At 37.9% G+C, this 27,671-nt stretch overlaps 1 pseudogene; it reads left to right on the forward strand.

Annotated features, from left to right (window-relative positions):
• Nucleotides 1-9,299: 9,299 nt before the first annotated feature.
• LOC123852988 (elongation factor 1-alpha 1-like) lies at nucleotides 9,300-10,762 on the forward strand (annotated as a pseudogene).
• Nucleotides 10,763-27,671: the final 16,909 nt, after the last annotated feature.

Consider the following 27,671-nt stretch of genomic DNA (forward strand, 5'->3'; position numbering starts at 1 on the left):
AGACAGAAAGCTGGGCTTTTAGATGACTCAAGGAAACTTTTTTTTTTTTTAAGATTTTATTTATTTATTTGACACAGAGAGAGAGAGAGCACAAGCAAGGGGAGAAGCAGTGGGAGGGGTAGAAGCAGGCTCCCCACTGAGCAGGGAGCCCGATGCAGGGCTCCATCCCAGGATCCTGGGATCATGACCTGAGCCGAAGGCAGACGCTTAACGACTGAGCCACCCAGGTGCCCCTCAAGGAGACTTAATATGAGAGAAAGAAGGATAAGAGTGGGAAACCTGCCTGTCACTGAAATTTACAATTTACCCAATTTTAAGTCTTTGGCACTCCAGTTTAAGACAGAAATTTGAAACCAGCAAACTTGAAATGTTCTAGAGGTTTCCTTGTCAACTGTTAGATAAACAGGCACCTTCCCACTATAGCATTATAAGTTTAGTAAAAATGTGGCTATATAATTATAGGAAAGTCCACCTCATTTCAAAATTATAATCTGTCAGAAGACAGAGAGCCTACTCTGTTAGAAGATTTTTAGGCAAGAGGATGGTACCAAAGGAATTTCTCATCAATATTTGAGAGAGTATGGAAAGAGCACCTAGGAAGGAATGCATCCGGAGCTATAGAACATTAGTGTGACTATAGAACCCAGTCACCACAAGGAAGATTCACCTGCATATCACTGTAGAAGTTGAGAGATTTTTCCAACTGCTTTACCTCATGAAGACTCATAGGCTGGGAAACTTCATGCAGTCTGGCCTGTATTCTGAACATAGCTAGGACAACAGACACATTTATGAACGTTATAAAATAATTAAGCCCTAGCAGTTGCTGGCACACTAACATTATGGTAAGGATTTACTGAGTTTGGAGACTTTATGAGAATCAATTACAGGCAACAAGACCGTGTGGGCTTACAATTATGTAACAGGTTTCTGTAGTCATGGTGCTAACTGGCTAGGTGGGGCTATTAGAGTTTGATCACTTTTTATAAATATTGAACAAAATACCTATTTTAAATATATTATATACATAAATTTTAAAATAAATTAACATTCTATCTACCACTTTAAGAAAAAATTGTCAATCATTACATCATTTTAAAATTTTAGGTCAAGTGGGTTATAAATTATATTAATGCTATTGGCTTGTGTTGGCTCCACTTTGGCTGATAAAGGGAAATATCTGCTATTCTTTTTCAACATCAGGTGAACCAAGCTGTTATTTACAAGTAACAGAACTTCTGAATGATTTGGCAACTAATGGCACTATTATTTCAGCATTCGCTCTTATTGTAACTTCAAATCTGCTTTAATAATATCAAGGAAATGTTCATTTTCAAAGGAATAACAGTGCTGCAGCTGAAAGGCAGTAATTCTGGAAAGAATTTAGGTGTGATGAAAGCTATAAAGGCCAAACAGCTACCATGATAAATGCTGTGAATTTAGGACAGGATGCCATGCACATTATTAGAGATGATACTGACAAAATAAAAAGCAACTCTAATCTAGCTACACTTTGAGTTTGCAAAAATTGTCTTATATAACAAGGTAAATAAGGTGGAAAAAATGCCTGTGACATGGCCACAGAATCAAATCCTCAGCTATAGTGATGGGAGATTTAAGCACCTTGAGAATTCACTCCAATTACTTTCTATTTGTAACTAGGGCAAAATTATTGTTGAATTGTGTCAGTTTTTAATTATGAGTCCTTTTCAGGAATATACCTTTGGCATAAAATTAGACTGTCCTGCACCAACATTTCATTTCTTCTGAAAGTCATTAACTATCAAGCCAACCCAACAAAGATGTACTTGAATGCTATTCTGTCAATGAGAAAACACTAAGAATAGCTAACATCCATCACTTATTATGTACTTAGCATATGCCAAGACTTTATATCTACTTTACATCTACCCTTTCATATAATTCCTAACAACCAATCATTGATGTGTCTACTGGCATTATGAATATTTTATAGTGAGTTTTCCTGAAGTTTGGAGAGTAGACAGACTTGCCCAAGATCACAGAATTTCAAACATATTCTGCGAGTCCAGAGACTCCACTCTTAACCACACACTATATGAAGGCAAAGTTAAAATGCAAGTACCTAAGAGTTTACCTATGTTGCCTATTTCCTGGACTTGCCTTGATTCAACAAAGCTTTTTTTTGATGTGTTTATAAAGCTAAGAAAAATGGTAAATTACTGTGCACACTGTTATTTCTTTAATTCCATAAGAGGAAGATAATAAGGATAATGAGGACTGTTCCTTTGTAATTCCAGTGTGATATTTTTGTGGGTGGTTTTCAAAGCACATGGTATGCAATTAGAGATAATGTGGATAGCTCCTTGTTTTCCAGGCATGTGCCATCCACTGGGCATTTGCTGAGGGTGTTTGATGTGTATGCCACAGGAATTGATGTGGACATTTCATTTGCCTCTCAAGTTTGAGAGCCCTTAGAATTTTGGCAGTGGCACATGCCCTCAGATGACTTGTAATGGAGATCTACAAGGAGTCGTCTCTATTATATTTTAAATATAGTTTTCTGCTTCTCACAGTATTTCCTCCTTTTTTTGGACTTCTTCCCTGTACTTAAAATTGCCATAGTAATTAGGAAAGTGACTCTTGAAACCGTGGCCTACTAGCTTGCCTTATTTATTCTCTTGCTATGACTTTAATCATAACTTTTCAGAAGGCACACACCAAAAGAGAACTCTTCTCCCTGCCAAGGCATTTAAGCTCAGCAGAAGCAGATGTCCAGCAGTGTAATTTCTGCCCAACTGTCACTGATATATTATTGAGGAAACATCAAATCAGATGAGTACTGGAAAAATTAAAGCCTATTCCCAGCCTCTCTGCTTGACCTATACTCCTGAAGTTAGGTTTACATTAACCTTCCAGCCCTCATATTCCCTAACCTTTACCCATGCATTATAGAAAAAAAAAACTTTTTTTTTCCAGGAGTGCTGTTCAACAGTGCTTTTGCTTTCATGTGTTTTTTTAACTGTTTTATTTGTCCATTTTCTTGTTTTTCCCACACTATGTTCCATCCATTGTCCTTGCCAAAGTAATTTGACATGCATCTTTCCATATTTTTCTATATAACTCAAGTTTCAGTCATTGCTAACCGCCCCCAAAAAAGACAGAATATTTTACAGCCTGCTCTGTATCTTGCTTTACTCACAAGCTTTTAGTACTTATTATTAAGTATTTCTCATCTCAATTGTTTTCTGGCTTTTTATTATAGATGTTCATTGCTTTGATAGGGAATGAACTCTGATGGCAATAATCCATACAACAAAGTTTATTCATGACATTACACTAGCCATCTTGGCCCATTCTCAATGATGCTGACTTAAAGGGAAGGAACAGATGCACAGGTAATATATCTGCTCTTAAAGCACATATAATTTCAGAGTTAATTTATTTAACCATTTATTCACTCAGTGTCTACCATGTTCCCAGTACTTTTCTGCAGTTACACATTAGAAAAAGCATCTGTGGGGTGCCTGGGTGGCTCAGTCCTTAAGCGTCTGCCTTTGGCTCAGGTCACGATCCCAGGGTCCTAGGATCGAGCCCTGCATTGGGCTCCCTGCTCTGCGGGAAGCCTGCTTCTCCCTCTCCCCCTCCCCCTGCTTGTGTTCCCTCTCTCACTCTCTCTCTGTCAAAAAATAAACAAAATCTTAAAAAAAAAAAAAAGAAAAAGAAAAAGCATCTGCTTTTATGGGCCTCACTTTCTAGTAATGTTGCAGGAAAGCTGATCATAAACAAGTAAACAAATAAATAATATAGAGCCAGAGAGTAATACATGTTCTTAAAAAATATAAAACCAGAACAATATGGTAGAGAGCAAATGGCATAGTCAAAAGACCTAACAATTTGAACTAACATCTAAGTGATGAGAAGAATCAACCATGCTGAGGTCTAGACTCGAGGAAGAGAGTTAGTGGCACAGAGGCCTTGAAACAGAAATGAACTGAGAGCATATGAGGAACAAAAGAGGCCAGAATGTAAAAAGCTTAATAGGTAATGGGGGAGTTGAATGTATGAAACTACTGAGATGGACAGGACCCAGACCCTGACAAGTTACTAAAGAAATAGCTCAGACAACTAGTGGCTATTAAATACCATGAGGATAATTCAAAATGGAGATACAAATGAGTGTGTGTGCGCACGTACATGTGCATATGTGCCCATGTGTATATGAATAATACCTATCTTCATGGAGGAGGTCATAATGGAGATGGGCTTTAAAAGATGAGTAGGGGGGTACCTGGGTGGCTCAGTTGGTTAAGCATGCAACTCTTGATCTCATCTCAGGTCTTGACCTCAGGGTCCTGACTTCAAGCCCCATGCTGGAACTTACTTCAAAAAAATTTTTAAATTTAACTAAAAAAAATAAAAGATGAGTAGGATTTAGACAAATGAACAACAGGAATGGGAGTGGATAAAAGGGTACAGCAGCTTGTGGGAACAGCCTATGCAAGGGTAAATAGGGGTGTAGAAGCGAGGTCTCTGTGACTAACAAGTGGTCCATTGCAAATGGGTGAGCAAGAACTGGGGAATAAAAAACTTGTGAGGGCTATGAAGGGGACCGAATGTCAGAATAAGAAAACTAGTGAATAATTAATCTGGAAGGTTAAATCACTGAAGGTTTGAACACAGGGAAGTAACAATCGGAGGTGAGATTTCAAAGGATTTCTCTGACACTTCACTGTTGAATTGGATTGGGTTGATAAGGCTGGTGGTGAAGAGTCTAGATAGGAGGCTTTTTATACAGTTATTCAGAGTGGACTTAAGAATTAAGCCAGAGTTCCTCAAAAAGTTGAAAATAGAGCTACCCTACAGCCCAGCAATTGCACTTCTGGGTATTTACCCCAAAGATTCAAATGTAGTGCTCTGAAGGGGCATGTGCACCCCAGTGTTCATAGCAGCAATGCCCACCATAGCCAAACTATGGAAAGAGCCTAGATGTCCATCAACAGATGAATGGATTAAAGAAGATGTGGTATATATATACAATGGAATATTATGCAGCCATCAAAAAATGAAACCTTGCCATTTGCAACAACATGGATGGAACTAGAGGGTATTATGCTAAGCGAAATAAGTCAATCAGAGAAAGATAAGTATCATATGATCTCACTGATATGAGGATTTTGAGAAACAAGACAGAGGATCATAGGGAAAGGAAGGGGAATATGAAACAAGACGAAACCAGAGAGGGAGACAAACCATAAGAGACTCTTAATCTCAGGAAACAAACTGAGGGTTGCTGGAGTGGAGGGGGTGGGAGGGATGGGGTGGCTGGGTGATGGACATTGGGGAGGGTATGTACTATGGTGGGCGCTGTGAATTGTGTAAGAGTGATGAATCACAGACCTGTGCCCCTGAAACAAATAATACTTTATATGTTAATAAAAAAATTTTTAAAAAAAGAATTAAGCCAGAGACAACTGGAGAGAATGTAAAAGAAAATACAGTTGAGAAAAATATTAGACATGGAATCTGCTCTAGATCCAATGCATAATTTCTTCTTCCATCATGCTTATCAGACTCTCTATTTTATTTCTGGTGACTCTGAAAACATCACCTCCTGGGAAAACCAGCTGTGTGGTTGCACAACTCCAACTGTTTAAGTTCTTTCTCAGGTTGAATTGGAATCTACTTCCCTGTAAGATCCACTGATCCTAATTTTACGTTCTGTAGAAAAGCTGACTATGCAGCTTTCTTCTACAATATGACAAGCTTTCATGTATTTGAAACTATCATGTTTATCTTCTGTCATATCCAGGTTAGCCTTCCTCCAGTTTCTCTGACCATGTATTTTATATGGTTGTATAAGATGTGTAATGCATTTACATAAATAATTAACATGTAATGATTCTTTACATGCTATTAACAATGACAACATATTTTTCCTGAAGGCTTTTTTCTCATTTGCAAAAATTTATCTTGTTTAACTTTCTCCTGTACAAATTCTAGGCACTTATTATACAACTGGGGGACAAGAAAATGGAATCGCCCTGCCCTATACAACATTATTCTAGGCCAGGGGTCAGCAAACTATGGCCTGTGAGCTAAGAATGGTTTTCACATTTTTAAGTGGTTGGAAGAAACAAACAAAAAGAATATTCTGAAATACATAATAATTTTATAAAATTCTAATTTCAGTGTCCATAAATAAAATTTTACGAGAATGTGCCCATCCATGTATGTATTGTCTTTCATGTTTCAACAGAGACTGAAAGGCTGGCAAAACCTAAAATATTTACTATCTGGTCCTTTACAGAAAAAGTTGGCTAATATCAATTCTCAGGCCCTGGTGTGTCGCCTGTTGTCTGCTTCATCTGGGAGCTTGTTAGAAATGTAGAATCTCAGGCTCTACCCCAGACCCACTGAATGAGCATCTGCATTTTAATTGAGTGTCCAGGTGATGTAGTTGTTCCTTAAAGTTCAAGAAGCAGTGCTGGAGTAGTGCTCTGCAACTCTGGCATGCGGAAGAATCACCATAAGAGTTTACTGAAGCACCAGTTTTGAGATTTCACCCCCAGGAAGTAGACTGGGGTGAGGCCTGAAAGTCTGCATTGCTAATAAGCTCCCCTGAGATGCTGACACTGCTCTTAACCTGGTCACACTTAGGGGACTCTCTTCCACCCATGTTTAAATCCTTCCTCCTTTGCAAGATTTTCAATCACCAACCCAGCCAGGACAAATTCTCTCTCCCTTCTTTGAGCTCTTATACAACAAATGGAACTCATTTTACATTTATATAATAGTATTTGGCCTGGGGCGCCTGGGTGGCTCAATCAGTTAAGCGTCTGCCTTCAGCTCAGGTCATGATCCCAGGGTCCTGGCATCGAGCCCTGCATTGGGCTCCCTGCTCAGTGGGAAGCCTGTTTCTCCCTCTCCCACTCCCACTCCCCCTGCTTGTGTTCCATCTCTCTCTCTCTCTGTGTCAAATAAATAAATATCTTAAAAAAAAAAAAAAGTATTTGGCCTTAGTAGATAGCTCAAGTGGAAAGAACTTTATATTTTACTAACTCAATGGCCTCTTGCTGCTTCCCAAACCTGCCAAGCACATTCCCACTTCAGAGCTCTTGCGGGTAACCTGTTCCTGCTGCCTGGAAGGCAGTTAGGTCACTCATGGTTTTCTTTAAACATCTCCCCCTCAGCAGTGCATACTCTGACCTCACTTTCTAAAACTGCTTTCCACCCCCTCTCCATCACCCTTATCTCATCTTGCTTTATCTTTCTTCATTGAACTTAACAGCACTTTACATTATGTATTTATTCAATGCATCTTTCCTCCAACTAGATTATAAGTTCTGTGATATCAGGGACTTTGTTTTCATTCATTCAACATTGATTTATTGAGCATTTACTGTGTGTTGGGTACTATTCTTGGATTAGAGCACACATGAGTTTACTTAGGAAAATGGCTATCATTTCACTAGGCATTCAATGAATATCTGTTGAATAAATAAATGCATGAATTCCCTTTTAAGCCACTTGGAGCAGAATTATAGTTGATAATTTATAAACTGCAAATATCTTTAATTGTTAACCATATTGAGTTACAAAAATATCTAATCAAAGCTAATATTCGTTGGATACTTATCATGTGGTGGGCACCTGAAATACAACTTTTATTCTCATTTTTAAACTTAGGAAATATGAGAGCTAAGGAGGTTATATAACTTTAAAAAGGTTAAATGTGTACATTAATACAGGTAGTGTAATACCACACCTGAAAGGATAACCATCACATATTCTTCTTCCTCATAATGAAACTTGAGGATAGACTGGCAGGTTTGTGTGGTAACTGAATGACATCAAAGGATTTATCTGTAAAAATTTAAAAACTGACTCACTACTCACATCATTCCACAAAAAACTGAAGGTATAGCTCTAACAAAGATACACACACACAAAAATATATTTAACAGAAACGGAAGTGAATAATTAGGTCTAGGTAAAATATGATTGAGAACTAGTAAATTAGGATTAAGAAAAAATATAGCTATGGAAATCATAGGTGTTATCACTGATCTTGTTATTTAGCTCTGAACTTCATGGTATCTGACAGGGGGTGAACAATTTCTCCCCTACAGAAAAAGATATGTTAAAATCCTAACTCCCTGTACCTCAAAATGTGACTGTTTTTGAAATAATGTCTTTGCAGATATAATTAGTTAAGATGAAATCATACTGGAGTAGGGTGAGCTCCTAATCTGACTAGTGTCCTTTTAAGGAGATAGCTACGTGAAGACAGGAGACACACAGAGAGAGCGCCATGCAAAGATGGACACAGAAACTGGAGTGATGCATCTCGGGGCCAAGGAATGCCAAGAATGGATGGCCACCACTGGAGGCTCAGAAAACGCAAGGATATTCTTTCTCTCTGCAGATTTCAGAAAGAGTATGGCCCTGGTGACATCCTGATTTTACATCTCTAGCCTCCAGAACTGTGAGACAACATATTTCTGTTATTTTAAGCCACAAGTTTGTGGTACATTTTTGAAGCAGCCCCTTGGGGGGGAAAGAAAAAAAAAATATATATATATATTCTAGAAAAGTACAATCCAAGAGGTAGCCTTATTTTAGGAATGAAATCTTCACATGTGATATTTAGTGGATTCCTACAGAAAGAAAATGAATTTGCAGTGATTTGGAAGAAGAAAGACACTCTGATAGCACAATTACCTAACAGACACAACAAGATATATTCAGTTCTAGTGAAGGCTAGAATTATGGGTATGTGACCTGTTCTTGGAAGGGCCACGTGCTTGGTCTAATGCTCTGCTCTCAGTGTTGTGAAATTCTTCACAGTTTTTAAACAAGGTCTCCACATTTTCATTTCGCTCTGGGCCGTCAAATTAGGTAGCTAGTCCAGGCTTGAGTAATAAAACAGTATTGGTGTTGTACAGGGATTATTGAGTACACTAATAAAACAGCGTATGGAGCCTAAATACGACAGAGACAGTATTTCAAATCAGTGGGGAAAGAATGGACATTTCCATAAATGTTGCTGAGACAGTTGGTTATCCACATGGAAAAACAGAAATAATTTGGAACCCAAATTCATACTACAGTAAAAAAAATCAATTCCAAGGACATTAAAAGACCTAAATGTGAAGGCAGAAATATGTACCACTGAGAAGACAATATTTGAGAACATTCCAGTGTTTTCGGGTGTAGGAGACTTCTTGAGTGAGTTGTAAAAAAACAGAAACCATAAAAAAAATTGATAAATTCATCTACATTAAAATTAAGTACTTCTGCTTTTTCGCAACGGTTTGCCGCCAGAACACAGGTATGGTGAAAACCACCGCTCAACCTAAACCAAAATGGGAAAGGAAAAGACTCACATCAACATCGTCGTCATTGGACACGTGGATTCAGGCAAGTCTACCACTACTGGTCATCTGATCTACAAATGTGGTGGGATTGACAAAAGACCTATCGAAAAATTTGAGAAGGAAGCTGATGAGATGGGAAAGGGCTCCTTCAAGTATCCCTGGGTTTTGGATAAACTGAAAGCTGAACGTGAATGTGGTATCACCACTGATATCTCCCTGTGGAAATTCGAGACCAGCAAGTATTATGTGACCATCATTGATGCCCCAGGACACAGAGACTTTATCAAGAACATGATTACAGGCACATCTCAGGCTGACTGTGCTGTCCTGATTGGTGCTGCTGGTGTTGGTGAATTTGAAGCCGGTATCTCCAAGAATGGGCAGACCTGTGAGCATGCCCTTCTGGCTTACACACTGGGTGTAAAACAGCTAATTGCTGGTGTTAACAAGATGGATTCCACTGAGCCACCCTACAGCCAGAAGAGATACAAGGAAATCATTAAGGAAGTCAGCATCTACATTAAGAAAATTGGCTACAACCCCAACACAGTAGCATTTGTGCCAATTTCTGGTTGGAATGGTGACAACATGCTGGAGCCAAGTGCTAACATGTCTTGGTTCAAGGGATGGAAAGTCACCCGTAAAGATGGGAATGCCAGTGGAAGCACACTGCTTGAAGCTCTGGATTGCATTCTGCCACCAGCTTGTCCAACTGACAAGCCCTTGCATCTGCCTCTCCAGGACATCTACAAAATTGGTGGTATTGGTACTGTCCCTGTGGGCCGAGTGGAGACTGGTATTCTTAAACCTGACATGGGGTCACCCTTGCTCCAATGTTACAACTGAAGTAAAGTCTGTTGAAATGCACCATGAAGCTTTGAGTGAGGCTCTTCCTGGGGACCATGTGGGCTTCAATGTCAAGAACGTATCTGTCAAAGATGCTCATCGTGGCAATGTGGCTGGTGACAGCAAAAATGACCCACCAATGGAAGCAGCTGGCTTCATGGCTCAGGTGATTATCCTGAACCATCTAGGCCAAATCAGTGCTGGATATGCCCCTGTGCTGGATGGTCACACAGCTCACATTGCTTGCAAGTTTGCTGAACTGAAGGAGTAGATCATCGTTCTGGAAAAAAGCTGGAAGATGGTCCCAAGTTCTTGAAATCTGGTGATGCTACCATTGTTGATATGGTTCCTGGCAAGACTATGTGTTTCGAGAGCTTCTCTGACTCCTCCTTTGGGTTGTTTTGCTGTTCGTGACATGAGACAGACGGTTGCTGTGGGTATCATCAAAGCAGTGGACAAGAAGGCAGCTGGAGCTGGCAAGATCACCAAGTCTGCCCAGAAAGCTTAGAAGGCTAAATGAATATTATACCCAATACCTGCCACCCCAGTTTTAATCAGTGGTGGAAGAATGGTCTCAGAACTGTGTCAAGTGGCCACTTAAGTTTAATAGTAAAAGACTGGTTAATGATAACAATGCATCGTAAAACCTTCAGAAGGAAAGGAGAATGTTTTGTGGGCCATTTGTTTTTGTGTGTGTGTGGCAGTTTTAAGTTATTAGTTTTTAAAATCAGTACTTTTTAATGGAAACAACTTGACCAAAAATCTGTCACAGAATTTTGAGACCCACTGAAACAAAAGTTTAATGAGAAAAAAAAAAATTAAGTACTTCTTCTCCATGTACTCTTTCTCCTTTGCAGGGATCTGAAATTTTAAATAGTACCTGTGAATGTCAGGGGCTTGGCCTTGGATTACCCCAAACAGGCAGGGCTCATGTCCAGAGCTGAGATTTCTGACTTGTTTTCCCTCCTTATTGCCTTCCCTTCTTTTGTGGAACTTTTGGTTTGCATGCCTAAAAGGAGTGAGGACCAGTGGAAGAGAATGGTCAGTGCGTTAGGATTCACCTTTGGGCTGACTAATCCATAAGTTTGACTACATACAGGGGAAATTGATCTAATAAGTAAATAGACTAAGGGCATTGGAAGCCAAATTTCTCACTGTTGGAGAAGGGAGTTAGGAACATGGAAAAGGAAAGACTAGATTAAACTCTGTGGTGTTCGATTAGCATCAGAAAATATCAGTATAAACTCAAGATTTTTAACTTGTCTACCTACATATATAGGGGTGTGTATGTGTGCGTGCACATACACATATAGACCTATATTTCCTGTGTTTAATAAAAGAACCTAGAAGCAATGATACCTCAGTAGCAATGAACCTACTGAATACCTAGATCTTAGTTTCTAAACACCATTCTTCACTAAAAGAACTTAGACTTCATAAAGAATGACTGATTTGACAGGGAAAATGTAAGATGAGCCTATAACAACTAGTTGAGCCAGAACATAAGGAAATGCTCTAAGAATGACAAGGACATGTCAAAGGTCACAGAAGCCAGGTAGAAGGGGCTTCCATCAGCCACATCTTAGATAATTTTACCATGAAAATAAATAGCAGTAGTAAGGGATTGTAAACCCTTGAGTAAAACAGGAATACACAAGTATATACTGATATAAGTAAACAAATACAAATTAATTGATTAATTAAATGGAAAGGAGGGAAAAACTCTACCTTGCAGTAGCATGCTAACTGGTAAATCTAGACAGAATTAGAAAATCACTATTTGGCAAGCACCAGTGTCATAAGTAAGTCAGGAAAAGAAGCATTAATGGATCCTAAATCTGGTAGGTGAATGAGGAGCAGGATTAGTATATAATTTCGAAGAATGTCCTCATAATATACTCCTAAGTGACTTATCAATTTAGGTACAATATCCAAATTAATTAATTTTAGAGGGTAGGTTTCTGCCATTCAACATCCTAACCAAAAGATAAAAGTTAACATCACCAGTACTGGGACAAATCAATGTGGTGTGCCTCCCGATATGATGCACTGAGACTAGCACAATATGACTTCTGTGGAATTCAAAGCAAAAAGCATGGATGACAAGAAAATATCACATTCCAAATTAAGGGACAGTCTACAGAGTAACTTGCCTGTACTCCTTAGAAATGTCAAGGTATGAAGAGAAAGAGTGACAGAGGAACTATTCTAGATTGTAGAAGACTAAAGAGACATGAGAACCAAACGTGCTCCTGGACTGGATCCTGGGTCTATAAGGAACACTTAATTATATCAAAACTTGAATGGTATCTCTGGACTAAAGGTGATATTAGATCATTGTTAACTTCTTGATCTTGATGGATGTACTATGATTACTCTTTTACATAAGAAATACACACTGAAGTATTAAGAGGCAATGGGGCATCATGTCCCAACTTACTATCAAATGGTTTAGAAAAATTAATTCTAAGTGAAGAGTATATTAGATCTCTATATATAGTCATGCAACTTTAAGTGTAAATCTAAACTTACTTCAAAATAATTGAAAAACATTAAGTTCTCTTATAAGACAAAACTGTAGCATTAATTTCACATTAATTAATTTCACATTAATTAACTGCATTAATATCACATAATTTTTTAAATGGCCTACAACATTTGAAAAGATGTTCAACCTCATTAATAATTAGGGAAATGCAAATTAAAACAACAATGGGACATCACTCATCCACATTAAGACTGATAAAAATTTAAAAGTGAGATAATATGGAGCACTGGTTAAGATGTGAACAACAGAATTCTGATCTTTTTGGTGGAAGTGAAATTTGATGCAACTACTCTGACTACAGCTTGACATCACTAGTAAAATACTAAGTTAAATACAGACTATATTGGTAGATTATATTACTGTCACCAAATGTACTGTCATATTTGTCTGTAGTGCCCTCCCCCGCATTTTACATCCCACCTTGTTGAATTCAGATTTGGCCATGTAACTTATTTTAGCATATAAAATATGAATGGAAGTGTTGTATATGATGTCTAAAAGTAGAAGCTTTTACTTGCAAGTTGTTGTATGCTCCATTCTTTTCCCTCTTGTACAATCATGGCGATATTATCATTTGGGGCTTCTTTTTCAGACTGGTCCTGGACTGAAGAAGATAGGGAGCATCTAGATCCCCAGTCCACAAACAATGCACATGTAACAGGACAGAGCCATAAACCCACAATACATAGCCACTGAGATCTGGTGTTGTTGTTACTTAATTACATATCCAGCATATTCTGACTTAAACTTACATATATTCTACAACCCTACAATGCTATTAACAAACATGTATACTAACAAAACTTGCAAATGTATGCCAGGATATATTTTTCAACATACTGACGGCTACACTGTTTGTAAAAGGATAAAGGAAGGAAGGAAGGAAGGAAGGAAGGAAGGAAGGAAGGAAGGAAGGAAGGAAGGAAGGAAGGAAGGAAAGGAGGGAAGGGAAGAAGGAAGGAAGGAAGAAACAACTTGAATCTTCATCAAGAGTGCAATGAGTAAGTTGTGGTACAGTCACACAATGGGATAAATGATCTACAGCTACACACCTCAACAATGACAATCTCAAAAATAACACATCGAGAGAAAGAATTAAGACAGAAGAGAATATACTGTATGGTTTCATAATTTTTAAAAAGGTAAAACTAAATAATATATTGTTTATTAAAGCATACATGGGGTAAAAATTATAAATAAAAGCAAAGAATGAACACAAAACTCAGGATAGCAGTTACTATGAGAGACAGAAGAAAAGAGAGGTGAATTTAAGAAACATAAAACAACTCTCAGGGGCGCCTGGGTGGCTCAGTCGGTTAAGCAATTGCCTTTGGCTCAGGTCATGATCCCAGGGTCCTGGGATGAGCTCCTCTGCTCAGCGGGGAGCCTGCTTCTCCCTCTCCCTCTGCCTGCCGCTCTGCCTACTTGAGCTCTCTCTCTGTCAAATAAATACAATCTTTAAAAAAAAAAAAAAAAAAAAAAACTCTCAGATATGATAATGTCCTATTTCCTAGCCTTGTGTAGGTACATAGTGATAATTTTATTTTGTTCTTTAAATAATATATATATACATTATACAATTCATGCATAATATATCTCACAATAAAAAAGGGGGGTAAATCTTGCTGGGTGAACAGAGTGCAAATTTTCCAAGATATCTAAACACCAATATTTTCCTTCATCTTATTTCTAAGTATTAATTCTCAATGCAATTAATTTAAGTTTTGTCAATATAGACAGAGCATCACTTGAAGGAGAATTTTCCTCAGCATTTTCACTTAGTAGCAAAAATTTCAAGCAATCCACATAATTCCTGGTGATTTCTTTAATTCCAGGGAAGGTGTATACATGTGTGTGTGTGTCTGTGTGTGTGTAAATAATTTTTTTATTTAGGGTTTAAATCTAAAAGTAAATAGAGATATTTTTATTATTTTAAATAGCAGAACCAACCTAAAAGGAAGGGTAGCACCACACGTATTACATAGTGTTATGGTATTCATTGACCAGAGCCAGCTCATAATGTAGTGAAGATGTGCACAGATGGAAACCGCTTCAGAAGCCTGTCAGAGAAATCACATATGACTCACATAGTCTTTTACCTAAAATCCACTGGGCACTTGCTGTATCAAATGTAGAAATAATACAAGTGGAAAAAAAAAACAGTATAAAGACTTCACAAAATGTGGATAGCTTTTGTTTGAGGGACCTTCTCAGACTAAGTGGAGTAATATTTTCTCATCCCACCATGCCTGATTATTTAAAAAAAAAATCACAAACAAAAACATAAGGCAGATGATTGAAAGATAAGTCGACGAGATTGATCAAAAGAAAATGAATTTATTTTCTATCTCAGAGGTCATGACCAAATCCTATTGCCTAGGAGAAATCCAGAAAGGAGACCCTTCAGAGGATTTTTTAAGTGAGAGTCACATCAGATTCTTCAAAAGCCTCAGAGATTAATGCAATTTAAGAAGTATTACACCAGATGATCAAATAGGAGAAACACAGCACAAAGGGAGAACATACAAATGACCCAGTTACCAAACCACCAGAAAAGGGCTAGTAATATTTGCTGAGAATGAATGTCTCAGGATCTGTGGTCAAGTACATGCTCAAAATGAGAGCTGGTCAGGTCAACATCTTGGTTGGTGGCTTGATTACCCTGTAATTCGGATAATAAATAGCAATTCTGACTTGGAAAGGAAATGCTGCCAAGAATTTAAAGGGCTGGAAAATGGTTCCAGATTGATCAGCTGATTCATCCATCTGCCTGCCCATCCATCCATCCAGCCACCAACCAGTAATTCATTCATCAAATTATTCATTTATCAAACATTATCTGAACATAAATAGGATAAGCCTTATGTTGAACTCTGGTAATTCAAAAAATTGTCAGTGAACATTCCCTGCCTTCAAAGAGTTCATAGTCTAGTGCAGAATTTTTCAAACTCAGTACTATTGACAGTACAAGATTAATAATTCTTAGTTGTGAGAAGCTGTCTTGTGTATTGTAGGGATGTTCACCCCAGGCTCTACTCACTAGATTACAGACGCACCTCTTCCTCCTCCCCAGTTGTAACAGCCAAAAATGTCCCCAGACATTGTTAAATGTCCCTGGGGGGAGAAACAATGCTGGTTAATCAATAATTTGCAGAGGAGGCAAATGTGTTCACAAATATTTGAAATACAGTCTAAAAATTCTGAAAATTAAGAAATATTAAACAAATGATGACAACACAATGGAGAGACACAAAGTGACAGAGAGGGAGCCAGGGAACAAAGTGGAAAGAGAAAGGAGAGGGGGGCAAAGTGGGGGGAGGGGAGACAGAGGGAGAGAGGGAGAGCGCTCTCTCTTCTCCAGGAATTTAATAAGGATACAGAGAGGGCACCCCCGTGCTGGGGCTTAGAGAAAGAACAGACTTTATCATTTTCAGAAGACATAGCTCTGCAAATATGTGAAAATGCAAAAGAATGCATTATCTGCTCCAGGTTAACCTACTCCTAGTTTCTTTAACCTCTGATTATAAGAAGCCTAATGCATTTGAGTATTTTCCAGCAGGTCGTAATGTGTCATTGAAATATTTTGAGCTAGAAAGTGATACCCATTCACTCATTCATTAAGCCAACAGCAGTTACCAAGCACTGTTTCAGATATGGTGCTAGGTTTCTGAGGACATGAGATGAAAAAGATACAACGCTTGCACTTGAGAATATGAAAAGTCTAATGGAAAACAATTTAGCCAAAAAATAATTTCCAATTCTTTACAAACTAGCTTTCTTGCTAAATATCAGACCATTTTAGAAAGTTACTACCTAACCCTTTCACTAACCTGCCAGCTAGCTGACTTTGGAGCTTACAGTCTATAAATGAGGAAGATATATGAACAAATAGTTATGAAATTCAGTGTTAAGCCCTTTGGTGGTGGTATATAAAAACTGTCAAGGACTCCGAGAAAAACGTGATCATCTTTGCAGATCTGGAAGGCTTTTCTGAAGTCATAACATTTAAACTGTCTTTAAAGGACAAGTAGAAGTTCATTATTTGGAAAAAGGGGTAACCAGTAGATGGAACGGCAAAATAAAAAGAAACAAAAAGCGTTAGAATGTCCAGGAAACAGTAAGAATTTGCTATTGACCTATGACCAGAGTGATAGGGTTATTATTATAATGACTTGTTTTCTAATACTGTTAATAGCTAGAGGCAGGTAGTTCAGTTCAATAAACATTAACAGATAAGCAACAACATTGGTGAAATGCAAACACCTCCCTCCTAACACACAAGCATGTATACACACCCATGAACAAAGAAATGTTACTAAGAATAACACTCCCCTCAAATATTCTGGATGACCAAGATAACCTTGTCAGGTCTTTCTACATAAACTAGAGACTTCAATATTTAGTCAGCGCCCCTAGTGCCTCTAGAAACACCAATTTTGGCTCCTATTTTGAAAGTTCCTTTGTCTACTCAGACTGGCAAAAAAACAGGCTGATAGATAGAACTTAATTAACTGAATCAGTCCAATTCTCTTCTACTACATTTGAATCTGGACTGCAGAACACGCATCAAAAAAAAACAATAGTACCAAGATCAAAGACGGTGCATGGCTCACTCTAGCAGGGCAAACATCATGGGCTGGGATATCTGTGAAGACTTGCTGATACTCCCCATGCAAAGGGCTTTAAGAAAATGAACGACATTGGTATGTTCACCCAGCACCCTATGTGACTCATTCATCTCTACCACAGTTGCCTGCTTCTTCTCTCACTGTCACCAGAACAATCAGATCCCACAACTTATATACAGAAGGGACTAATTAACAGGCATTCGGCATACCACAGTGCATGTCACGGGAGCAAAAAAAGACCAGATCTGTTGTGCACATTCACAATTAGAAGGCCGACTGGCTAAGCATTGCTGCTGGCCTCACCGCTCACCTTCACACTCCTCTCCACCCAAGCACTGTTGGATGCTCTCAGCTCCCAGAGGTTTTCAGAGCCAACATCTTTGGAATCCCACAAGTATTTGCCTGTTAAGAAAACTGATGGACAAGAAAGCAACCAGAGCTGGTCTTTTAAAATGCATAACTCTGAGTAGACTGAGTGAGGGAAAAAAGAGAGGAGCTGCTGCTAAAGGCCAAGGATTCAAGGTCAGAGTCATCCTTGACTATGCTGACTTTATTAAAGAACACAGTCTGTGATGTGAAGAAACATCCACGAGGTATGGATTGGACTAGCCCTTGTTCACCAGCCTAAGAATTGCAGGAGGAGCACAGTCTTATGTTTATTCATCACTGGCAGATGCTAATACATTTCTGGATCGACATTTGGCAGAAATATGAATAAACACAGAGAATTCACAATCAGATATCAGAGCTAGAAAGCTGAATACTACTGATGGATTGATTATGTTTTCGAGCTATTTAGATAATTGGACATACTAAGTACAGAGCTTTCTGCAATGATAATGGACCTGTCCAGTTGTGGTCTATTTAACAAACATTTGGACTATTTTTTTAAAGCTTGTTTACATTCCTGTACATCCTGGCTTTACTGATATTCTGTTCTTTGAATTACAGTGTCACCCTAGCAACGCTCCAGAGAAAGTTGAGGAGGGCATTCTCATTGTTAACCCACGTTTTCAAAGTGAAAGAAAGCAAACCCCTTCCAGGCTGAATCAAGAGCTGGTCTTTCTTATCATATTACCCCCTAAATATGCACCCACATTTGTTTGTTGGTCAAAGATGAGAGTAGCAGGGAGAGGGATGTCTGTATCTCCAGTTTTTAAACACAAGTATCTTCCTGTGTAAATATTTTACTGCAGATCACTGACTGACAGGCTCTTCCCCAGGTCTTTCCAGGCCTGCCATCCTGCCATCCAGGTCTCAGCTCAAATGTCACCTTTCAGAAAGTTAGCAATCTACCTCAAGTAGATTCCCAGGGCATAGGCCTTATTTTGTTCTCTTCATAACACTTACTACCTGAATTATTATGTCTTATTGTTCCCACATTACTATATAAACTTCTTAACAGCAGAGACTATGGGCTATCTTCCACAACATTGTGTCCCCACAGTCTAATACTGTGCCTGGAAGTAGTTGGTATATAATAGTTATGTGTACATTTCATGCACTTTTAGGACTGTAGACTCTGAAACAGAACCAATCCCTGCTACGGAACATGCATGGCCAAGTTGTGTCTATGGGCAAAATTTAGTGGGTGATTTTCATCCTCTTTGCTACCTGGCATCTGGTTCTTTAAGCAGCAGGATTGTACTGGGCCACATTATTCGGACAGTCCATTTCTTTACAGAAATGTATGCCTGGCTCTGAGTAGATTTTTATGGTCCCCATTAAAAAATTCTATAGCTCTTCTAAGTTTCTAAGATCTCCCTGTTGACCACTTCAGTACATCTTGCCTGAGAAAGAAGTATTAGCATTGGCAACTAAAATTCTTATAGTGCAATGTAACCTACAGATGATGTTTTTTATTCTCACTTCTAAGATTCCCATAGATTCACTGTGTCAGTTCTTAACTAAGTATAACATTCTCCTTGAAATATATCTCAGGTGAAACATTTGTTGCCCTGAAATGGTATCCACGTACCCCATGAATTGTGGAGATACTTACATGGGTTTTATATAAAGAATAGTTCAAATTCTGGATTGGGGAAATATAAATAGTATTATTTACTTCAAAGTTATAGAGCTTGATATTCCCAATTTTTACAGAAGTGAAGGATCCTTTTAATTATCAGATAGTCCCAGGCAATTCTGTCTCCTGGGTATAAGCATAACAGTTAAATTCAAATTCCACATGATTTCCCTATAATTCATAAACTGCTTTATGGACTTGATAATAACTTACAGTTTATATTTTTGAAATTGTTAACAGTGAAAATGGTTAGATTATTCAGTCTTGATTTCTTGATTTATTTATAACACTTCTTTGGTCTTTCATCTCATGAAACTTTTAGGTAGCTCTTTTTTCAAGTAGCAGCACCATCAGCAACTTCCTTAAACAGCAAGAATGGAGGGGGTGACCTCTCTGAATCAGTTCCATTTTGAATCTTTGCCCCTTAGGTGTTTTTTGGAATTCAGTTTATTTTTCAAATGCACATACAAAAATAAAGAAGTGAAGGCAGGAAGCTATAAATGCCGTTTGAAGTAATATGACAGATTCCCTGAACGTTGATTTGTTTTGTTTTACATAATTTATAAAAATTGTTAGGGGTTCTGGAGTTGTGGGGTGGCACTCTCTTAATCCCTGTGCTCCTCAGAACTCAGACTGAGTGCCACAATTCGGGTCAATCTTTGTTATGGTGTTAAGAGGTGAGTTTCAGAATTTTGATTTTTTGTTATTTTATTCTCAGTAGAAGAAAAAAAAAGACAAATTCCTACTGGTTATTAAAGACAAAAACAAAAACAAAAACCTCAGAGGCTGACCCTGTGGAAGATAGGGAACTTGTAAGTTGCCTTGCTAAAGAGAAATGTTAGACCAGCTCCTCTTCAGTGCTGGCTCATACTATACTTTGAATATGGGAATGGAATAAGAGGAAGTTGACTCCAAGTTGGAGGGGGGGGTAGGTGGGAGCCACAAGGAGTGTGGGAGTTTGAAAAAAATGCATGCAGAGAGAATAGGCTGCTTTTACTTGGATTGTGTATTTGTTTGAAGTGGTTTGTTATAGGCTTCTTTGGGGTCCGACGTGATGGACTCTAACGGGAAGAAGTCTGAGCTAAAATGTAGATCACAGGCACAGTGCAAACCTCAATTTCTTTATGTATAAAATGAGGATAATAAATATATTCATCTCCTAATATTGATGTGAGGATGAAATGACTTAATATATGCAAAGTCCTCGGTGCCTGGCACAGTTAAGAACTATTACCTATTATAATCACTGTATTATGAAAACCCATCTGCAACCCACAGACTAACATTTAGGATTAGTCCTGCTCATATGCTGTTAGGTTACCCCTCCTTTAAGATAAAATTTCTTTATTGTTTGTGTTGCATATGGATAAAATACCCCATATTAAATGAAAATGGAATCCCTCACAGAATTTACACATTCAATAATCGGGCCATTTTCCTTGAAAAGATGTTGTACCCAAAGAAACAACAATAACAAAAACCAGAAGCCAATACCAGACTCTCAAATGACAATATCTGAGTTGAACTTTCAGGAATCATCCTGACTTATTTTATTCAATCACCTTAGTTTTTTCTCTTTCCTCTAAACATCTGAACTTTACATTGGGTTTAAATATGAATCAATAGAAGATGAATGAAATATTAGTTTCATCTTTTCACCAAACTTTCTCATTTAACAGTATTTTCAAAGAATCATTTTTAAAATTACATTTTAAGGCAATTTTCCCACTTGTATTATGTTTTTGAAGTTCATTGTTCTTGGGAGGTGAAAGATTCCAAATGCTATAAAGCAAAATGTCACACTACAAGTTGTAGGCAAGGGTAATAAACTTGACTTTTCCTTGTAGTGCATTTCAATTAGGTACTTCGCTACCTGGGGCATAAGGGTTACTGCATTTCCTTTTGCCAGTGAATCCTACAACTGTTGAATCATGTGCATATGAGTATCCATTAATGACAAATAAACAAATACAAAAGTGTGGTCTTCAAGAAAGCAAATTATATGGATGAATAACTTTTTAACTTAGATTCCAGCAGTCTTATGAAAAGTCCAACATATTTAATTTTCCTCATGTGATCTGCCTCCATCCTCATTGTGTAAATTAAATCTGCTTTACTCTGCTATTAATACATGTGAGAACCTACTGGGAAGTACTTGTGTTAACAAAGTTATGGACTGGGGCGCCTGGGTGGCTCAGTTGGTTAAGCTACTGCCTTCGGCTCAGGTCATGATCCTGGAGTCCCTGGATCGAGTCCCGCATCGGGCTCCCTGCTTGGCAGGGAGTCTGTTTCTCCCTCTGACCCTCCCCCCTCTCATGTGCTCTCTCTCTCTCTCAAATAAATAAATAAAATCTTAAAAAAAAAAAAAAAAGTTATGGACTGTCACAAAACATTTTGATGTAAATTAGTGGTGGTTTATTAGTAATATTTACTTATTTAGTGACAATTTTGCTTTCAGACCAAAATATATCTAATTGCCAAAGGGCAGAATAATCCATTAGTATGAAATCAGGTCACAAGAAAGAATTGACAGAACCTGCAAGACATCCCAGTGGAATTGATAACTGAATGATACTCTGGACAAAGCAGGTGAATTCCCTAACTGATAAAAATAAACTGTATAGAAACAAACTTGTAAAGCACAAAAGTCAACGAGCAAAGCAGCTTTAGTTGAAAATGAAAAAAAAAAATGAAAAGATCATTTTATGATTTGCATGAGGGATTAATAATAAAAAAATCTCTTTCCAAAAGATGAGGCATCTGATGTAATTTTGTATCTCAGGATTATAAGATAAAATACACCATGAAAATTCATCTAAAAATTTGCTTACATAAGGTGATTCGCAATCATGTAATCCTTTCCAACCCATATAATTACAACACTGGAAATATTAAGCTTACAAAGTCTCAGATATTAAAACTGTGCAAGATTCAGGGGCCCACTATATATCTAATAAATTATAGCAGAAAAATCCTGAAATTACAAAAACTTTGGAAAATGTACATTGTTGTGTGCAAATGAAAATATCAACTCATTTCTCTGACCTAGCCAAATGACAAAAATCATATACTCCACATACACAGAGAGGCCAAAATTCTCCATGACTTGCTCTTGCCTTTAAATGTATAAACATAATATGTTTATCAGAGTCTCCAAACCTCTATCCTCAGGTCAGAGAAGTTGACTCATGATAATTTAGTTGAGTTAGATTTACATAGCACTTTCTCAGTTTGTAAAACATGTTTAATTTTCAGTACAATTTGATTTCATACTTCAAACAACCTTATGAAAGAGCTGTCATTGGCATTAGCAGCACCATTTAAATGACAGAGAGAAATGAAGTTGGTTGATACACAGTGACTTGTCCAAGGCCATGAAACTAGGAAGAGTCAGAATTTCTCATGTCAGGTTTTCATGTGCTTTTACTGTGCTAGAAACATAAATACAGACATAGATGCACAGGTACTTCAATAAGATGTATGAAATTCTGACTTAAGCTGCTTCTTCCTTTTTCTGAGCTTCCATTTGGAATGTTGTTGCACTGATATACATGGGCATTTTAAAATGCTTGATTTTTATACTAAATTAATTTCTTTTTTTGTAAAACTTTGAATGAATATTGTATGAACCTGAGGCGAAGATACAGAATCAGTTTTAAGATTATTTTGCATAACACATTTACACAATGTAAGTAATACTACCCAGGGGGAAAAGAGCATTTGATAACATGGTGCGCTACCTTTCCGGATTTCAGCTTTGGCCTGCTCTTGGTGTCGTGTACAACCAGCAAGGTCTTCTTCTAAAATTTAAATGTCTCATACACATTAGCTGAGGGAATGATGAATTCCATTTTGAAAAAAAAAGTACAGTGGGTTTCAAATGTCACTTCTGAACCATTCCTTAACTGCTTATCTAAGAAAAGACTCAATTGGAAAAAAAAAAAAGATAAATTTAAAACTGAATAGCTGGACAATACTTCGATATGTAGGTGATACTGAATATCTTTTAAAAATCTTTTTTAAAAATATAAATGTGTCTAATTGTATTAACCATGAACTTTTATGAAAAAAGAAGAAAAAAAGCTTATCAATTTTTGGCATCAAGAGAAAAAATTCTGCCTTGGGGCAGATTCTGCCTTTCTTAGGCAAAATAGAAGGGCTGGAGGCAGTATGTAGGAGGTAGGCTTTCCTGTCAGAGCCAGTCCATCACTCACTCATCTTTTCCTCTGCCTCAAGAACTAATACTCTTTACTTGGATGCCTCTATTGTCATTACTAACAGGAGAGGTAAGCAGTTGAATACTGTGTGACTAGCTTAGGCTCTCACAGCACCCCTACTTTTCCTTCAAAGAACTTACTTAACACAATTTCCATGATATAATTAATTGTTAATCCATCTGTTTCCAGATGGGATACATGTCTCACTACTGTAGCTCGAATAAAGAAGGCACTCAAATATCTATCTGTTAAGTGAATGTTGTGAATCATCATAATAGACACTTACACAACATATGCTTTCTCTTGTTTGTTTTTTTATTGAAATTTCTGTTTAACTTTTAACTCTCTTCTCCCTATCACCATCACCACCACTGAGTGCATTCTCCATATCTCAATCATCTTGTACCCCGGCCCATGACAAATGCTTATAAATATGACAAGAATGACTATTCTTCACATTGCATAGATGGACTCTAAATGTTCTTTATGGGTCCTTAAAAGCGTGTTTTAAAATTCCAAACTACCCTTCTCAAAAGTAGAGATGATAGTTTTTAATCCTGGATGTGTAAATACTGGTATGAATTTAGCACTTGCTCCCTCAGTACAGAGCTGGTCTTAAAATATTCTCAAGTATCATCAGCGTAGCCAAAAATATTGTTTAAAATCAGTTCACACCCCCTACAACATGGTCTAGAGGGAATCTTAGCTTCTAATTCTCATTCAGCACATTCTACATCACTGAGTCAAAACTAAGCCTCTAGTAAATTGTGCACAAGGAGACCTAAACATGTGATTATTTCATTTTATGCACTTTCCCAATTACTACCTTCCCCATACAGTCAGGGGTACAGTTCTCTGAAGTGAAAATGGCAATGTCTGTACTTTCCATGATTTAGAAACCTGTGTGACCATAATGCTGGTTTGCATCAATTCTCTGATTCATAAGCAAACTCTCGTTCTTTACCAGCTTGGTGATTCAGCCTCACAGTCAGTGAAATTGTCAAAAGTGAGCATTATCTTTCTGCCTTTACTTAACTCCACCCAGAACCTACTCTGGGAAGAGGGACCTTGAAGCTATTTGCAGCTGGAAAGATACTTGGAACAATATCCATGCCTGGAAGTTCAGAAGTTTGGTCAAACACATGAACATCATTATTTAACATTATTAATAGCCCTAGATATTGGGCTCCTACTGTGTGTCGCTCATATTATGTATGTAATAGCTCTTTTAATTTAATCCTTTAAAACAAGCTTAAGAGAGAACATTATAAAGAGTGGGGAAGTTAGGTACATTTCCAGAGCCCACACAGAGAGAAAATGTCAGTGCCAAGAGAGCAGGGATCAGAACCTATGCCTGAATGACTCCAAAGCTTCTATCTCTTCCTACTTCACACCAGTGCTTCACCCCCAATAGCAGTTATTTCTATAGATACACCTCCCACCACCACATGACTGATTTAATAAGGGTGGGTGACTATCACTGCTACTTAATTCCTATAAGCCAGGACTCGTTAAACTAGGTTTCACTTTGTGAATCCCTAGGCTCAGGGAAAGAATGTTGTCAGGACTGGAAAGAACTATGGATGAGAAGTGCCTGCAGGTGGGAGCTGGGTAGGCTGTACAATACTGATGGTTCATAATAACAGCAGTCACTAAAATTTCTTGAGCACTTGCTGTGTATCCAACACCAATATAAATGCTTTCTATACACTATTTCAATTAATTTGTAATGTACATTTATGAGATGTCAATTCCTTCATTCACTTATTCTTTAACTGAACAAATATTTATTAAGTGCTTAGTATGTTCTAGGTACTCCTCTAAGTGCCAGGTAAACAGAACTGAACAAGGTAGAGAAGGTCCTTGCACACCTTGCATGTGGGGGAAACAAAATAAACAAGGAGACAAATAAGTGAACCAGATCATTTAAGATAGTGATATATGCTCTGGGAAAAATTAAACAAGGTGATGTATCAGACAGTAAATGTGAGAGAACTGTTTCAGTGGTCTGACAAAGGTGTGGTGGCAGCTGAGCTCAAGTCTGAAAGTTATAGGGAGCCAGCCACAGGAAGAAGAGAAAAGAGGACTTCAGGCACAAAGCCATATGAGGAAAGTAAGTTTCCCATGACAGAAAACAGAAGGAAACCCAGTACAGTTGGAGCTGGGTCAGGGAGAGGACAAGGCCAAATCTGTAGCATTACACACCTGGATGGGGATTTAGTTTATTCTGAGTAAATAGGAAATCATTAAATAGTCCTGTGTAGTTCAGTAACACCATCTGATTTACCATTTCAAAAGATCATCTGTCTATTCAGCAGCTACCAGTGCTAGAGGGGGCAAGGAGGTCTGCAAATACGAAAACAGGGTAGAGGGCACAGAGGCATGGATTTCCATGAGATGGTGATAACTTGTTTTCAGGTAGTACCTTGAAAGTAGGTATTATCATTCTCCCACTTTTTAAGAGAGGAAATTGAGACTTTGAGTGATTCAGTGATTTGCCCAACATTCCACGGCTACAGGTTTGGGGGCTAAGATCACAACTTCGTTAGTCTGACTCCAGAACCCCCATTCTTACATACTATACTGTTTCCCATAGTGGAAAAGGAGAGAGCCATTTCTGCTTCCTGGATTCCCTTTTGTGTGGAGTATCTCGTCAACCCAAAGAAAGTAGGGTGCGGCCACAGAAGTTTTTGCATATACCAGGGGACAGAACTGAACAGTACTATTAGAGCATTATCTTTGTTTACTGGTTAATAATTCACACCTAAAACAATTTCAATTGCACAGAAATTGCTTTTCTTATTTATTCCCCTCTCACAGAAGCTTCTCTTAATCAGAGACAGGGGTAAACCGATCTTTTAGGTTAGCAGACGTATTTGTTCTTTAGATATACCGTCCATTACGACAAGTAGAATGCAGGGTACTGTACGTGTACCACAATTACAGAGAAAGTTGAATATAGCGGACTCTGAAAAGTCTTCTGTGTAGAGAGAAAGAAATGAATTGAGTCTGAAGAAAAGCACATGACCCATTCTCATCATTCACACTGATGAAGGCTTATAACCTCTCAATTCATATTCTTCATTTCCTGTGCAGTGGTCCTTCAACTTCCCAACCTCTAGGTCTTCTGGGTTACACCCTTTTAAACCTCAGTATCCAGAGCTGGCTGCAGAAGCCATTGAACTCTATGGTTCTCATAACCAATCTCTCTTTCATTCTCCTAAGTAAATGATTCTTTTCTGCAAGTACAGTGCTTTCTCTAAGCCTCCAAGAAACAGTTAATGCTGGTGATTAATTCCCCTTTCCTATATACTCACTTCAAAGACATTCACCCTTAGTGGGTTCCATAGTTTATTATCTCTTCTTTGAAGCCAGCAAAGTTTAGTTTGCTTTAAGATAATAGTTCTCTCTCTTGAATAATAATGAAGAAGCTCAAGTTTGAAACACATTAGGGTAAGTATCATAAAAAGCAATTGAGGCTGCATAATAACCCCAACTTAATTCTGACACATTGTTTGAACCAAGAAGTATTCATTGAGTGCCTACTGTATGCTAATCACTATGAAGTATATTTTTAATTTTTAAGACTTTACTTAGAGTTAAGAATTAGGATACATATTTTAATTAGTAATTAAATGCATTGTACAGTAAATGCCAAATGAAGGGTATAAACCATTACTGAAATCATCAAGGGGAACTCCTAATGGAGTTGAGACCAGATTGGGATTGTCAAGGTAGATGGGAATAGGCAGGCACTATGAACTGCAACCTGGATCCAATATCTCTCTCTTCTAATTAAAAATAAAACTCCCAGTTAGAGACAGTATTTCCCTTAAAGTTAGGTCATGTGACTATACTTTGGTCACCGAGATGTGTATAACTTTCATATAGAGATTTTAAAGGATGGTATTTGCCCTCTACCTCCTTTCTCCATCCACAAAGCTGGAATGTGGTCATGGTAAACTGATAAACTCCTTTGACTATGCAGAAAAAAACAACACCTCTAGAAGGTGATGTCACAGTCAAATGGGAGTAACCAGGTCCCTG

The sequence above is a fragment of the Mirounga angustirostris genome, unplaced genomic scaffold (genome assembly GCF_029215605.1).
Source record: "Mirounga angustirostris isolate CCGP_5_RB_7025 unplaced genomic scaffold, mMirAng1.0.hap1 SCAF_7, whole genome shotgun sequence".
NCBI classification, from domain to species: domain Eukaryota; kingdom Metazoa; phylum Chordata; class Mammalia; order Carnivora; family Phocidae; genus Mirounga; species Mirounga angustirostris.